At 35.0% G+C, this 17,823-nt stretch overlaps 2 non-coding genes and 1 pseudogene across 2 annotated transcripts; all 3 read right to left on the bottom strand.

The window, feature by feature from the left end:
* Nucleotides 1–865: 865 nt before the first annotated feature.
* LOC148851896 (small nucleolar RNA R71) lies at nucleotides 866–972 on the bottom strand. Its single transcript, XR_016100061.1, has one exon. It is a non-coding gene; the product is annotated as a small nucleolar RNA R71 (small nucleolar RNA).
* Nucleotides 973–3,074: 2,102 nt separating this feature from the next.
* On the bottom strand, nucleotides 3,075–3,181 carry LOC148851895 (small nucleolar RNA R71). The gene has a single exon (XR_016100013.1). It is a non-coding gene; the product is annotated as a small nucleolar RNA R71 (small nucleolar RNA).
* Nucleotides 3,182–4,896: 1,715 nt separating this feature from the next.
* On the bottom strand, nucleotides 4,897–8,320 carry LOC148851894 (wall-associated receptor kinase 3 pseudogene; annotated as a pseudogene).
* Nucleotides 8,321–17,823: the final 9,503 nt, after the last annotated feature.

Raw genomic sequence — 17,823 nt, 5'->3', positions numbered from 1 at the left:
AATTAATCGTTGCATATTCAGCTATTGATTACTCTTGCTTTTATTTTCTTTTTCTATTTTTAATTTTCAGTAGTTTTTATTGTTGGATCTGAATTTCAGTTGTCCAAATAATTAAGGAAGGTTGTAGTTCTAATACTTATTTTGTTAAATCCTCGTGGTAACAATATTTTTATACTACTTGATAACTAGTGCACTTGCTAGGGTTATAATTATAGATATCAAGTTTTTGGTGCCGTTGCTGGGGATTTAATCCTAAAGTAATATTAGAACATGTTAAACCTTGGTTAATTTGAATTTTTTTTTCTATGTTTTTTTTATTTGTTCGAACTCTTGTTGTGTTCAGATTTATTAGTGCATGACACACACTAGAAGAGAAGGACTAGCAAGATTCGATCTTGAAATAGAGAGAACCCTTTGCTTATTGCAAAGAGCCAACAAAGGTAAAATGAGAGAGGAGGTTGAAAGAGGCGAACCGGTAGTAGAAGTTGAGGAAGAAATGGTAGAAGCAAATCGCACCCTTTTAAACTATGCTTGTCCAACAATTGATGGGGCTACTTTCAGCATTTACGAGCCCACAATTCAAGCATCACCATTTGGAATTATCCAAATGATTCAGACAAGTATTCAATTTAGTGGGTTACCAAGTGATGATCATAATGCACATATTGTTAATTTTCTAAAAATATGTGATACATTTAAACATAATGGAGTTAGCGATGATGCTATTAGGATTAGACGATTTCCATTTTCATTGCATGATAGTGCTAAAGATTGGCTTAACTCACTCCCTGCGGGAAGCATCACCACTTGGAATGACTTGACCCAAAAATTCTTGGCTAAGTATTTTCCACCCTCTAAAACAACAAAGTTAATTAATGATATCACCACTTTTGCTCAATTAGAGAAGGAATCTTTGTATGAAGCATGGGAACGATTCAAGGAGATGCTTAGGAAGTGTCCTCACCATGGGATACCAACTTGGCGTCAAATCCAAACCTTTTATAATGGTATTACCCCCTCTAATCGTTCTATTATTGATGCAGCTGCAGGTGGCACAATCTTGAGGAAAACGTCAGAGGAAGCTTATGATCTAGTGGAGGAAATGGTGTCGAACAGCTACCAATGGAATAATGACCGAGCCGATCGAAGGGGAGTACACCATATCGATTCCTTTGCAGCTTTATCTGCTCAACTTGCTAGTCTGAATAAAAAATTAGATAGTCTTAATGTTGTAGCAATAAATACATTATCTAGCAATCCATGTGATTTCTATGGTCAATTAGGACATATTAATTATGTCTGTCCATTAGGTAATCCTTTTACTTCACCTGAAAGTGCTAATTTTATTTCTCATGGTGGCATGCCGAATTTCAACCCCTATTTGAACACATACAACCCAGGCTGGAGGAGTCATCCAAATTTTTCATGGAACAACCAACAAAAAGCGCCCATGGGATTCCAACAACAGTCGCCCCCACAAGAGAAGAAGGGTAATTTAGAAGAATTGATTTCTAAGTTCATTAATGTTGCTAAAACAAAATTTCAAGAACATGAAAAAAGATTCTTAAGTCAAGAAGCATCAATTAAGAACTTAGAAGTCCAATGGGGCAGATTGTGAATATGTTGTTAGAAAGAAAAGAGGGACGATTTCCTAGCAATACAGAGAAAAATCCAAGGGAGCAAGTGAATGCCATTGCTTTAAGAAGTGGGAAAATGATTGGCGAGACCCAGAATGATGACCAGGAAGCTGAAGTGGTCGATCCACAAAAGGCAGCCGAAGTGGTCGATCCCCTACCCCAAAAGAGTTTTGAAAGCTAATTTGGATAAGCAATTTGAGAAATTTTTAGAAGTATTTAAAAATATACATATTAGCATTCCTCTTCTTGATGTATTGTCACAAATGCCAAAATATGCCAAATTCTTGAAGGAGGTGATGTCAAACAAAAGGAAATGGGAAGATTGTGAGATGGTGAAGTTAAATGAAGAGTGCTCCGCCATTCTTCAAAATAAATTGCCCCCAAAGCTTAAGGATCCAAGGAGTTTTTCTATACCTTGCACCATAGGGAATACCGAATTCGTAAAAGCTTTATGTGTTTTGGGTGCTAGTATAAATTTAATGCCCTACTCTATTTTTGAAAAACTTGGATTGCATGAACTAACATCTACAGTTATTACCCTGCAATTAGTTGATCGAAGCATTAAATACCCTAGGGGAATAGTAGAAGATGTTTTAGTCAAAGTAGGTAATTTCATCATTTCTATTGATTTCATTGTGTTGGATATGGAGGAGGATAGGACAATGCCATTGATTCTAGGGAGACCCTTTCTTGCCTCTGGTAATGCTTTAATTGATGTACAAAAGGGTCTACTTACTCTTAGGTTCAATGGTAAAGAAGTGGTGTTTAACGTATTTCAAACCATGAAGTATCCCAACACATGTGAACATGAAATATATGCAATCGACTGTATAGATGTTTGGGCGGATGAGATTAACTCATCAAAGTTAGATGATCCCTTTGAAAGCTGCATTCTTAATTCATGTAAAAACATGTAGGTCATGGAGGAAGAAGTAAAGGAGGCGGTGAACTATTTGGAGGCCGGCCAAGAAGGGTGCAAGCCAAGACAAGGAAAATATCTGCCACTACAAGAGCCAACCTCTACAAAACAATTGCTACCCTCCATCAGAGCACTTCCAGCTTTGGAACTTAAACCTTTACCTTCTCATTTGAAATATATATTTTTGGGAGAAAGTTCCACCTTACCTGTGATTATCTCTTCTGAATTGACAAGTCTTCGAAAGGAAAAGCTTGTGAGAGTGCTCAAGCAACATATAGTGGCCATCAGATGGAGTTAGCGATGATCCTAATGCACATATTGTTAACTTCCTAGAAATATATGATACATTTAAACATAATGGAGTTAGCGATGATGCTATTAGGCTTAGACTATTTCCATTTTCATTGCGTGACAGAGCTAAAGATTGGCTTAACTCACTCCCTGCAGGAAGCATCACCACTTGGAATGACTTGACCCAAAAATTCTTGGCTAAGTATTTTCCACCCTCTAAAACAGCAAAGTTAATTAATGATATCACTACTTTTGCTCAATTAGAGAGGGAATCTTTGTATGAAGCATGGGAACGATTCAAGGAGATGCTTAGGAAGTGTCCTCACCATGGGATACCAACTTGGTGTCAAATCCAAACCTTTTATAATGGTATTACCCCCTCTAATCATTCTATTATTGATGCAGCTGCAGGTGGCACAATCATGAGGAAAACGCCGGACGAAGCTTATGATCTAGTGGAGGAAATGGTGTCGAACAGCTACCAATGGAATAATGACTGAGCCGATCGAAGGGGAGTACACCATATTGATTCCTTTGCAGCTTTATCTGCTCACCTCCCCTGAAGTTTGATGATTGCAATCACCTCCCTTGAACTTTCTAACATAGTTGCAATCAGACCCCTTTATTAGAATCTTCTAAAAAGTAGCATTAAAATGTCCAATATACCTATTTAGTTACTTTTGACCAAAATTTTTATTTTCTAAATTTTCACCTCATATGAATGGCTAGCCCAAACCTTTCAAATCTCTTTTTTGAAATATATTTTTTTTCCCAAAATTTCCCTTCATATCAATCACTCAAAGATAAAGCTACAACTTTAAATTCTCTTTTTTTTGTTGTTTGTAAAGTTTGTTTTGTTTTTTTATTTAATTTCTATAGAAACCAGCCTTAGTAGTAATTGTATGAGTATTTTGGACATTTTCATGCCTTTTATCTAATAGAGAGAATCTACTTGCAACTATCTCAAAAAGTTCAGGGGAAATGATTGCAATTACCAAATTTTAGGGGAGAATTCAACAATGGTCAAAAGCCTTAGCGGAGGTGTTAGCAATTTAACCTAAAAATAATCAATGAAATTTTGATAAAAGTGGCTTTAGTTTGTAGGCTCAACTAATTAGAATTGAGGTTTTGAACCTTAATTCTTTGTTTCTTTTTCCCTATTTCAATATGTTTCTATTTAATAATAATAAATCTAATTTATTATAATCATTTTTATTTAAAATAATGAATATATAATATTATAAATGTACAAATTTTGTTATAATTTTTTATATTTTTATGCATTTTTATCTATTTTTTTATTTCATTATTTGATTTATGACGTGTTGAGTTGATCCATTCAACTTAAACAATTGAACCAATGACCTTCCATGCACCTAGGGCTCAATTTGGAAGGAGTATAAATACAAATACAAATACATACAAAATACAAAGTTTTGCACTCTACATATTTGTATTCATACTCCTTCCAAACTGAGCCTACAGGGAAAAGTAGTTGAATTTCAGGATTGCTTCTTAAAACATTCCTTTAAATAATCACCAATATTAAAAATTAAGATATATTTATTGTTGGAAACACAATATGGTTGGACATACAAGCTGATCACTAATGACATAAAAACTAAATAAGAACTGAAAAGAACAACATAAAAAGATAACAATAAGGAAAAACACAACACTAACACTGACACTGACACTGAACTGAAAAGAAGAACAACAAAAATAACAATAAGGGAAAACACAACACTAACACACACTACACTTCTCCTGTGCTAAATTTATTTGCCAACACTAACATTGAACTAAAAAGAAGAACAACAACATAAGAAGATAACAATAAGGAAAAGACGATACTAACACTACACTTCTGCATTCACCTTTTTCATACACTATTCTTCTATATATGCTTCCATTTAGTGTGTTGCAGATGTGTCATCACATGAATGAATATTTACACACATGTAAGGAGACACCTATAGCAAACCGAATGAAAGTGTAGGAGAATGTTGGGGAAAACAGTGTAGCTAAGAGATCCAAATTTCTAGCCAATTATCTCGCATCATCCAGAGATAATATAACTTCATTCTTTAAGCTGTCAATTCCCATTGTAGAGCTTTCAATTTGAGAGTTCAAAGAAGATTCAAGCAACAAATAAACAGATTCTTCATCATATTTCTCTTTCACTACCCATGGGTGCTTACCAACTCCACATCCTCGTAAGTGGTCTAACGCCTCAACAACTTCTCTCATTGTTGGTCTCTCTTCCCCGTTCAATTGTAGGCAACGTTCTGCGAGCTCGGCAACTCCTTGAAGTTGTGTATGATTTCCTCCATTCATTACTTCATCTTCTAGGATATCTAAGAGACGGTTCTGTTTCATTGATGAAACAAAATACTTTGCCATATTTTTCCGTTCTTCAGGCTTGTCATTAGAATAAATCTTCTTTCCTGTTAATAGCTCAACAAGGACAGCACCAAAGCTATAAACATCACTCTTGTCAGTTAATTGGCCTGTTTGCATATATTCTGGATCCAGGTACCCTAGAGTTCCTTGTACAAGTGTAGATAACTGCATCTGATTCAGGGGAACCAATTTCAAAGCACCAAAATCTGATACTTTTGCAGTGAATTTATCATCTAAGAGTATGTTCATAGACTTTACGTCTCCATGAATGATTGGCGGATCATTTGCTGAATGCAGATATGCAAGTGCTCCTGCAATTTCTGCCGCTATTCTTAATCGATCCTCCCATGAAAACACAAACTTTTGTCTCCCATCACCATGGATACGGTGAAACAAGGTACCCCTTGTAATGAACTCATAAACTAAAATTGGAACTGGGCTATCTAAACAACAGCCCAATAGCTTCACCACATTTTCATGATTGAGACGATCAAGAATGACAATCTCAATTATGAATTCTTTAACTTGGATCTTGTTTGTCTCTTTGGATATTTTAATGGCAATCTCTCTCTCGTCTGGTAATGTCCCTTTGTAAACTGTGCCATAACCTCCTTTACCAACAATTCGGCTCTCATTGTAATTGTTAGTTGCTTTTCTAAGTTCCTCTGAAGTAAATATCTTTAACTTTCTCTCACTATCGTCGCCATGCAAAGCAAGTAATTGTTTTAAAAATACACCTCCATTTTCTTGGAAGAATTTCTGTTTGAGTTTACGTTTTTGTGAAACCCAGCAACACCATGTAATACCAATGATAACGAACAACAACACGCATGATCCTCCACCTACATATACAAATCAATTTACAAATTAGTAAAATTATATATTTATGTATAGGAATTAGGCTGCTTAATTAGGTTAAGAGTGGAGCTTTTCTACATATCCAACTCCATCCAATATGATTCTATTACAAATAGACTAGGTCCAATACAATCCAATGAATACTTTGGATCATTTTGGACTGACCCAATTTAATGTCTGAACCATCCAATCTGTTCAAATTGAGTGTAATTTAGACTGGGTCTAACCCAAACCCTGCTCCATTGACACTCCTACTCTTGATCTTTTGTCAATGGATCAGATTACTAGTTCAGTCTGACCAAGTCCAATATAAACCCATTACATATGTATCAGATCCAATCCAATCCAATAAACACTTCCGACCGGTCTAATTCAATATGTCTTATTGGATCCTTCAACCCATTCAAATTGATTTTGAATCGGATTGGATCCAATCCAATCCTAGTCGCATGCATGCATTGATACCCCTAATCATGTGTCAACCAATGTTTAAAAAACAAAATAGAAACATTTTTCCTCCAAGTTGTGGGTCAACAGGTCAACCACATCCAGATCAAATAGATGAACCTATGACATCACAATCAAATAATAAAAATATAAAAAATGGATAAAAAATACATAAAATATGCAAAAAAGAAATGAGAATAACCCAATGACTAAAAATATAAGAATGGTAAATAAAAATTATTGTTATTATTGATAAAAATGGCTAAAAATACAATAACATTAGATATAAAGAGAATTGATGTTTAATTCATAACCCATTGACAAAATCGTAAAATAGTTGGACCACTGGGTCTTTCACCAAGTCAACATCCTTTCTATTTGGGGAAAAAAATATCCCAATAATTGTATGTTCTGTTCATTCGCGGGAAATGTTCTCAATACTGGGCTGAAGCGCGACTGCTGTGAGGTGGGTTGTTACTTGTTAGGAAAATTATGTCAATACTCAGTAGGAAATCTAGATTCATAAATGAGACCTGAAAATCAACTAGATGAGTGACAAATCGACTGCTCCAACCAGATAATTCAACATTAGAATGAAAACACTGGTTTCAATGTGTACTCCGCACTAGTCAGCTCATTCCAACCTTGGATAGGAGTTCTATTTGATTGGCAATAACTATAAAATTTTATGTTAACTTATTAAACGATGTTGATTCTTACAATATTAGGCAAGATTTTCAAATCTAAAATTTTCACAAATCTTCATGGGCAATGATAGGGATGGCAATTTCTCCCATAAAACTAGGGCCTGGCCCAACCTGCCCTGAATGGGACACGGATGGGATGCCCCGCCCCATTGCCATTCCTAGATAAGGAGAGGATTTGGATTATTCCTTTTTAAATCACAAACATGTAAAATATAAGTTTTTTATTGGGTTTTTCTCAAGGTTTTTAAAACCGAATTGGACAACGAACCAATCAGAAGGTCCAGTTTCTGGGTCAAACAGTCCAACTGTTTGGATTGAACGAATGACCTGTTCTGACAAAAAAATTAAAAAAAAATTAAAAACCGGACAAAACTGTTAGATAGTTCGAACGGTTTGAACACTCGAGTCATCGACTTACCAACCAAATCAATGGTTTTTGACGAAATAGCGGTTATGGGGTAAAATGGATGACCGATTCCTGGTTTTTCTGGTCCAATCGTCCAGTCCAGCCCAGTTTTGAAAACCTTGGTTTGTCTAAACTCCTTCACTAAACGACCTAACCAGAAAACCCACCAGTTGTTGGGCAAAGGAAAATGATAATAGGTTGTATAAGATAATGTAGTAATTCAAACTGGAAATTAACTAGAATTCAAAGAAGAGAAGACATGGATCTTTGAAAATTCATTCGGGGAACAAAATCTAGTTGCTATTCATCACGTACAATTGGGATGAATTGCCCATATGATAAAACTTCTCCACTCAATCCCTCGGCATCCTTTCTTACATATTAAACCAATGTTTGAAACCACAATCACTTTGGCCATCGATGCTTGGGTCAGCTGTTTGACTATCTGGTTTGAACGGATGATCTATACTAAATTAAAAAATAAAATAATTAAAATAAAAATGATTAAAAATTATTATTTGGGTCAAACATTGTTTTAAAAACACTTAAACCAATGATATGATTTTAGGCCAAAGAAGGGATTAAGAGTAAAATGGAACCGATAGTTACCTGGATACCCAGACTGAATAGTCCAATTGTTGGGAACAACCATGATTTAAACCAAACAATTACCACTCTGAATCTACTACTTATCTATTGTCAGGACCCATTACTCCATCCCAAATAAGATTACACTTTTATGATTATTCTTTAAATCAAGATAGACACATGAGAAAACTTTGACCGTCCACATCCTACAGTCCATGCTACCAATAAGTAGGGCTGTAAACGGATTGAATTCGAATTAAATCAGGTAATATCCGAATTTGATTAAAAAATTTTGATATCCGAATTTAATTTAACATTCAACGGATATTAAAAATTATTTTTCGAATTCAAATTCGATTAAATATTTAAATATTCAATTTGATTTGAATTCGATTAATTAATTATTTTAGGTAATTAATAAACATATAAAATAAATATTTTATTTATAAAAAATATATAAAAATATAAATTATTTATATAATTTAATTACTATATATATTATATAAAATATTTTAAAAATTATATATTATTATAAAAATTAAATAATTAATCAAATTTGGATATTTATCAAATCGAATCAAGTCATATCTAAATTTGAACCTAATTAACTATTCAGTATAAATAGAATATTCAAATTCGACCAATTAAATATTCGAATTATCCAAATTTAATTCGATTATATCAAATCTCGAATTCAAAATCCAATTTTCGAATGACACCCCTACCAATAAGCTCTCTCATTGTGACGTGAAGTGTTGGTTGAACTTGGTTCATGCAGAGATGCCTCCGGCATATTTCTACTATTAGGAGTACAACTTTCGCGGGTTGGATCAGGTATATCAATCTAGACCGGCCTAACCTTAGGACATAAAATCTTGGGTACAAGCCTAATGCAACCCAAGGTCAAGTCTTGTTAAAATTTTCAACCAAGGTCCAACCTGATCTTAACCGAAGACAATTTGGGTTGGGTTCAGATTTTGACCCAGCGTAAGAAGGTTGATCAGGTATGAGTGGGTTGGTCGGGCTGAATATGTTTTTATGCATTAATCATTTATTGTGTGTTATAGCCAAATTTAGGAATACAATAGACCGGAACTACGTACAAATATATTATTGTGGACCGGTGTGGAATTTGTGGTTTTTTTTGAGAAAAGTTGTTTTGTTTGTGCTTGTTGGGTTAGTGGTAAGGAATTATTATGGTCAGGTGGGCTGGATTGGCTTACTTTGGGCCTGATGTTTCACCTTGCGCTTTTAGGGCATGTCTAATTTCGGTTGGACCCCTTTGTAAATCTTTTTTTTTTTATAAAAAATTTTATCTGAGCATAGAAAAATGTAGATTTGCTCTGTTTTAACATAGGCCATAGGCCAATGTTCAAATCTTTATACTTAATTTTTAGGGTGAATTACAAACTTCCCCTCCCCCCTCCCTGGGCACAGTACTTTGGGGCCAGGTAATGACAATTAGCATCCCAAACTTTAATTTCTGATACCCTTATACTTTTAAATTTTAACACTTTGACCTTATTGTTATTAAGGCTGGCAATTTTGACTCCAACCCATTTTATCTACTTAATTCACTTGCATTGGAACCCACCAATTCTATTAGTGGGTTAATATAGGTCAAGTAACCCATTAGGGTCGGTGAAAAGGGTAGGGTGGGTTGGGTCGAGGGTGCCCATTAAGGACAAGATGGGTTGTATCAAAGTCAAGCATCTATCTATACTCGCCAAATCTTAAAAAAAAATACAATTAAGTGATTCAAACTTAGGTCTCCTAGCACATCCATATTTCATTTCAATTCCAAACCACCATGCCACATTTTATTTTGTGATTAAAAGTGAAATAGAAAAGATTTTATTAACTTTCATGTTTACATGAAATTTTACAAAATGCACTTTTGCAAAAGCAGTTTTATAAAATAATTTTATGAAAACACTTTTATAATAATGCCTTTACATGAAAGTGCTTTCATAAAAATACGTTTACACAAAAGCACTTTCATAAAAATACTTTTGCACGAAAGTACTTTTATAAAAATATTTTTACACGAAAGCACTTTAATAAAAATACTTTGGCACGAAAGAACTTTTATAAAAATACTTTTACATGAAAACACTTTTTATAAAAGTACTTTTGCAAGTACTTTTTTAAAAGTTATAAAAGCAGTTTTACACGAAAGCACTTTATGAGCGTACTTTTGTGAAAAAACTTTTATGAAAGCATAAAAACACTTTTATGAAAGCACTTTTATGAAAACATAAAAGTACTTTTATAAAAGCATTATTATTTTGGGTATACAAGCCATCCCGACCCATTTTTGTATTTATAGGTGAGGGTAGGTGGGTCAGTATGAGTGAGGGTGGTTAAGGATCAATATGGAAGGGTCAAGTGGGTTAATATGGACGGGTCCGATAGGTTAAGGTTAGGGTTGGTTATGGCCCTTTAATAAAGATTGATGATGGGTTGGTGGATTAATATAGTGGATTGGTATTCAACCCTTACCCAACCTAACCCAACCCACCCATTTGCCACCCTTAATGTCAACATTAACTTCAAAAATCATTCTATCATTTATGAGACCATTTCCAAAAAAATGGTTGAAATATAACAAAAAAGAGAAATAAAGGAAAAGTAAGAAATTGCTGAAAATAGAGGAAAAATAATATAAAATGTAGGGAAACAGGAAAATACAACAAAACACATATAAATAGAAAATTACAGAAAAATAAAACAAAGGAAAGGAGGAAAAACCGAAATAATGGAAAATACAAAAAAAAAAAACTAAAAAATTGCAAAAAATAAAAGAACTAAATGTACAACAAGAGACCACCTGCGTTAATATGCTACTTTCATTATTTTGAATTTTGATATTTTCTTATCTCAGCCCATCAAACAATGAATGAGCATTTTAGTAATTTCACCTTTTATCATAAAGCCGATTAACGAGATACGGGCTAACTGCTGTAATCTGAAAGTTCATATAAGTGTCAGTACAAGGCAGCAATCTCTAATTTATCCAATTTTTATAAAAAAAAATTATAGATTGTAAATTGATAATAATAATAATAATAAAACCAAACGAAAACCCTAGACTGGTCCGGGCCGAATTTCCTGTTCCAAGCCCAGCCCGACCAAAAATTCAAGCTCAGCCTATACACAATATCGGATTGGGCCGAGTCAACTCAGGTTGGTCCCACTAAGTTGCAGCTGTGGCCATCGAACATAGATTGAAAAGATCAAGTCAAGTCAACTTGCTCGACTTGCTCAGAACAAACATTGTTGCCCTTTTCTATATAAATAAAAAATTATTTAAAAAGAAAAAAAAGAAGAGAGAAGAACAGATACAAGAAGAAAGAACAGACATTTTTTGCTTCACTGGGCTAGATAACGGGGGTAGCCCGTCCCCCATACCCATATAGAACACTCGAACCCGGTTCAGTAATGGAAAAATTAAAAATGGGACTGGAATATAATTAAAATTACCTAAAGCAATCTCAACTACTCGGCTTTGGTTTTTAATGCAGCCAGTATCAGATCCTCCCTTTAAGCCGTCGCCATGAGTCCCCTTGGGGCACGAGCAAGAGTAACTCCCCAGTGTATTCGTGCAAATATGTGTGCAGTTATTGTCTTCCTTACATTCATCGATATCTAATTCAAAGCCAGTCATTAATGGGGTTATCAGATCAGAGATGACAAAACGATGTATATATTAAATGATTAATTCTCAGTAGGATGAAATGAAATGAAAAAGTAAAAAGGATTTAAGAGATCTAGCTCATCATCATCACCTTGGCATCCTTGGGGTTGGGGTAGATAAGGGTTCCCCCGGTAACCTTTCTTACAGTAACAATTATAGCCGCCGGCGGGGTTGGAGGAATCGGAGCAATCGGTGTTCTCTCTACATGCGTAGCTCGTCAGGTTCTTTATTGCATGCGAGCAGTTGTTGTTGGGGATTACCCAGTCCAGCACTACTGGAGTTACAGTAGCGTTGTCATAACGGAGCGGAAGTCTCTTGGGGAGATTTGTGAGGTCGGATGAGGAGAGGTTGAAGTTATTAAACCAATCTCGGTCAGCCAGGAAGGCGTAACTGCATGGATTGAAGTCCAACGAATAGCTGTGGTTATAAAAGCTGGAGAGGCTGACGTTAAACGTATCCAGACCATTTGGGATGGCAGTCTGGCAGCACCCAATGCCGGAACAGGAGCCGTTAATCAGAGTTTCCATGCTTGAACAAAAAGAGATGCAGCCGCTCGTAAAAGAATGACCTGATGATGATGAACTCGACATGTAGGCTATGGTGTCGCAACCGATAGCTGTGAATTTGTTTCGAGTGCTCGAGAAGCTGAATAGATTTGCCAGTGTGATGGGTACTTTTGGGGGTCTGACAGAGATTCTGCCGGAGCTATTGTAACAGTCCATACCAATCCGGATGTGGACGGTGGTTTGGCCTTGTAACGAGATATTCAGGAAGGCTATGTTTCCTCCCTTGGAATCACGAAGCACTGGGGAGCCGAATTAAGTGTTACAGACGAATCGGAAATCTGAGTCTCTGAAGCACTTTGGATCGTTTCCAAGTCCAAAGGGATATGGGATGTTGACATTCCCACATTTCTCCTGGCAGCCATCCTTCGTCAAACTCAGAGAGGAAGTTGATGTCGCAGTCAGCCGGAGGATTACTAACACGACGTCAAGAATAGTTACAATCTTCCAACCCATCTCTCTCTTAGATGAAGAAGAGAGATATGCTGGTCGTTGTATATATACACGATATTTTAGAACTTTGGGTAAATTACAGAAACACCCCCAACTAGTACCTTGGGGTTGGGGGTGACAATCCGCTAAACAATTTCTTCCACACTTAGCCTTCTATAATTTCATTTATTATCAAAGTCTCCCTACCCGTGTTAACAGGTGATTATGAAATTACATAATTGCCCTATATATATTATTTTCTGCTTTCAAAGCAAAAGCAAAAAGAAAAAGAAATCAATTTTAAGTAATACTAAATGTTGATTAATGGCAAAGATTGTATACTCTATCATATGGGAACTCTAGTATATTAGTTGGATGGATCAAATACATTAATCTATTTATGGATACCATTTTTATAAACCATATCTTTGCTTGAATTTGATGGACAGGGTTATTCCATCACTGTACCATACTACTTTGATGGCCTTGATTTTTGGGCTGATCTGGTGCATTACTTGGATAATTTATATTGGTTGAAATGCCTCTCTATCACTAATTGGAAGGTTTTAAAAACCATTTTCAATGGCTTAGATCCATTAATCATGGGCATCCAATCAATGGAATTAGTTGTTTCTTAAGATGCCACTTTAATGGCTTAGATTGTAGAGGTTATCTGATATGTCACTTTGTTTGGCTCAATTTTTAATTTTTAGAAAATTAAGTGCTTTTTATTTGGGTGGCCAAGATTAGTTGAATTCTTGTGACATTGCTTCGATATGAACAGGATTAATTCTTTAGACCATTTTGATGTCTTTGATTCTTTTGTTGATTTGGTACATTCTTTAGGCCATTTTTAATAATAATAATAATAATTTACAGAGGCAAAGCCAAGTTATGGACCAGAGGCCACAAGACCTCTAGGCTCTAGGCTGTCTTGGGCCATTGCTTTCAAATGACTTAGGTGATGTTTGGCATGGGTGATGATTCGCCCTTATCATTTTTTAAAAAATCAGTGATTTCTGAAATTATTGTTTTTCTTTTTCAAAAATCGGTAAATTTTTGTTATTTTGTATCATTTTTGCCATGTAAACTTATTTTTGAGAAATCGACTTTGAGTTTGTTTGGTACTGATTCTCAAGGGCCGATTATCTTTGTATTGGAGTTATTATTCGATGCCATGTTGGATGTCATGTCATCCTAAAAAATCAGAATCAGCTAAAAATTGGAAATCACTAAAAAAATGTGATTCCTAAAAAATGCTGATTTCGAGAATTGATTTTTAACCGATTTTTTGAAAATCACCAAAACCAACCACCCAAACAGAAGTAATATGGCTCAAACAAGGCAGTAATTTTCAAGAAATCATTATCAATGTCAAATATCACCTTAGGCTCAGTTTGGATGTAGTATAAATACAAGTTTGTATAGTGCAAAACCTTCTATTTTGTATATATTTATATTGTACATATTTCTATTTATACTTTTTTTGAACTGAAAATTTGAAAGAAGTATAAATGCAAATATGTAGAGTGCAAAACCTTATATTTTGTATTATTTTCTACAGGGGTGTTCACGGGTCGGGTTGGGTTAGTTTATTGGGGTTTTCCCAACCGACCTGACCTAGTCGGGTTACCTGAGGTGGAAACCGAAACTGACCCACTGATAGACCAAACCGACCTGGTCAGTTTGAGTCGGGTTGGGTCGGTTTCGGTTTTGTTCCTATACAAAAGGGCACCTAATTGAATTCTAATTGTAATTGCCTAATGGGTTGCCTATTTGGTGTAAAAGATTATAGAAAGTTAGAAACTATGATAGATTGCATATTCTAATTGTAATTGCCTAATGGGCCTTCTAGTTCTAGTAGAAGACTAGTTATAGTTAAGTAGGAAACTATTCAAGCTAGGAACAGTTCGGGTCGAGTTGGTTTCAGTTTTCACACAAGAAAACCGAAACCGACCCAATATATCAGTTTATATATTTTCCCAACCCAAAACCGACCGGTACTGATGAAAACCCAACCGACTCGGGTTGACCGGTTTGGTCGGGTTGGACATTCTTATGAACAGCCCTAATTTTCTATATATTTGCATTGTACATATTTGTATTTATACTCTTTTCAAACTGAGTCTTATTTGCTATGCTCCAGTAAAACACGAACACTTTCTACAGATAATATAAATTAAATTAACTGTTAATTTGTCATTGTTCAACAATTTGAGGGATATTATAGTTTTCTTGATCATTTTATAGCAAAATTTGACCAAACTAATATAGTTTTCTTGATCATTTTATAGCAAAAATTCCCCTTACGGTTTGCAAATGGAGTGTAAATCACGGTTCATTTTTGTTTATATTTGGCAACATCACATTTACACATTAGTAAATAATAGAAAAGACATTTTTCAATGTATATTTATATTGATAATAAGAAGTAAAATTACATTAATAAAAAAGAGATAAATTTGCATTTAAGCAAGGTTTTAGAAACCGACCCAAAAGCGGAACCGTTCTAGGTACTGGTTTCTGGGTCAGCAGTTCGGCCATCTGGGTTGAACAGTTCAGACGGTTTGTATATTAGGGTTAGGGCAAATATTTTATATGAAAGGAGAACTGCATTTGAGAGGAGATATCGACTGAGAAAAAAAAAAGAAAAAGAAAAGGAAGGAAATGAAGGAGGGAAGAAGAACGAAAAGGGGGAGAATGGTTCGACATCACCAGCAATGGCAATGGCAATGGTGAAGTGGCAGCAACAATAGATCTGAGATCTGAGTTTTCAGATCTGAAATCGCAGATCCAAGATTCTCTGCAACATCTTCTTCTTCTTCTCTCTCTTTTCTTCTTCTTCTACAGATCTCAGACACAAAACACGAAATACGAACTCGGATCTGAGTTCGTGTATTTCTCTCTTGCATCTTTATACTGTGAATCGCTGTTTGGGTCAAATGAGTCGATGGTTTGACCACCCGGGTCAGCAGTTTTTTGACAAAATCAATGGTTTTTGACCCAAGAACGGGTCATGGGTAAAATGGAACCAGTTGCTTGCACAGTTTCCAGGCCAAATGGTCCGACCATCCGGATCAACGGTTCAAAAACATTGCATTTAAGTGAGCTTTTGATAAAAAAAAGGCATATGCTTTATTAGAATTCTTATTTGCATCTATCACAGCTAAAAGTCTATTTGATAAGAAGATAAATTTGTCAGTGAAAAAGTAACTCAACTTTACAATTTGTATGAACCATTTTACACACTAAATATTTACATTCACACTTATTTGCATTATTTTTAAGCGCAACCTAAACTGCTAAATGAATCAATTTAAACTAGAATTGACAGATCATCTTCCTACTCTTTCTGGTGGAATTAATGTCTTCCGATTAGGACGCCCCCTTTTCACGTTAAAATCAATTTTGATGGTGCCTTGAAATATAAATTGGGATATAATATTAACTCGTAGTTAGGAAGGGAGGGAAGGGATTCGATTTATCATCATCCATGTCTTATTCTAACTATATGAGGTCGGTTTTATTGTATTCATCAAATTTGAGGAAAAGGATGTAAGGGTTGGTTTCATTTTTATGAAAGCACTAATTAAGACGATCAACTGCACTATAATAACTATATAGCCATTTCGACACTTCTTGTGAAAATTACAGATTTGTTATACGTGGAACCCACTGCTGCATGTGCACATGTTTCTTTAAGGAAAATGACACTTTTGTCTTACGTGGCCATAGCCAAACTTTACGGGGACTCGTGCATTGCATAGATTTTGTTAAGTAAAGATTAAATATCTGGTTTTTTAATTGCCATGGTCAGATCATTTGAATCGGGAATCGTTTAAATAATGGATTCCATTTTATTCTAAACCTGGTTCTTGGGTAAAAAATGTTGAATTGGTTAATGATCTGTTGATTCAAGTGGTCGAATTGTTGACCTGTTCAATATTTTTGGCTGTTTTTATTTTAATCTTTTTGTCATAACAAGTCACCCATTCAAACCAGATGGTCGAACAAGTCACCCATTCAACTAGAGAAGATATGCACAATTTAGTTCTCCCACTTTCTAGCATTCTCAAACTAGAGATCTCTTACTGTTTTCTTGTAGTTTGGCCAACCAACCTCGTCAAACAAGCGTCCAAGCTGTCTTCCAACAGGGAGCACTTGATTGCACACCATCAAATAGAAAATTCTAAAAGAACAGGAACAGGTGGAAATGTTGCCAAATAGGGCCTAAGTGACACCCGAAAAAATCGTTTAACACTTTAAGTTCAAATGGATTCTTTTTAATCAATAATAAGTGACACCCTACAAATCCTATTCCATTTTCAAACATCCCAAAGGAAATAATGTGCTTGATCATGTTTATAGGGTTTAAAGTTTTAAGAAATGTTTTTTATTGATTTGAAAAGAAAATTGTTTTTTATTGATTTAACCATGTAAGATTGGGATCAAATTGTTTATATTTATTTTGTAAGTTGACCTAAGGTCAACTCTTGACACCTATATATATTTATACCCTCTCACAGAGGGAAGACCCACATCCTTATTGTATCATTGTATAGGCAGTAAATAAAAGATCAGGAGGTGATGATTCCCATACAAAGTAGAAGTAGGAAGCAGAGTGAGAAGTTTCAAATTCAACAAAGAGATGGAAGAAAAGGATCCAAAGTGCAAGCTTTCAAATTCAACAATGGATGCTGGTAAGCATCTGTCCTTCTTCTAAACTATCATTTATATTTATCTACCAAAGAGCTTAAAATAAGTTATGCCTTTTTTCTCAATTTATCAAAGAGTTTTACAAAAATTTCTCACCATTATTGCCAAAATTTGGTGACAAATCTACACATTTTGGTTTCATGGTATTGTTACGAGGGT

This window comes from Nelumbo lutea, chromosome 5 (genome assembly GCF_056320005.1).
Source record: "Nelumbo lutea isolate HS-2025 chromosome 5, American lotus-T2T, whole genome shotgun sequence".
NCBI lineage: Eukaryota > Viridiplantae > Streptophyta > Magnoliopsida > Proteales > Nelumbonaceae > Nelumbo > Nelumbo lutea.
Note: the sequence above shows the minus strand (reverse complement) of the source record. Positions and strands in the feature narration are given on the sequence as shown.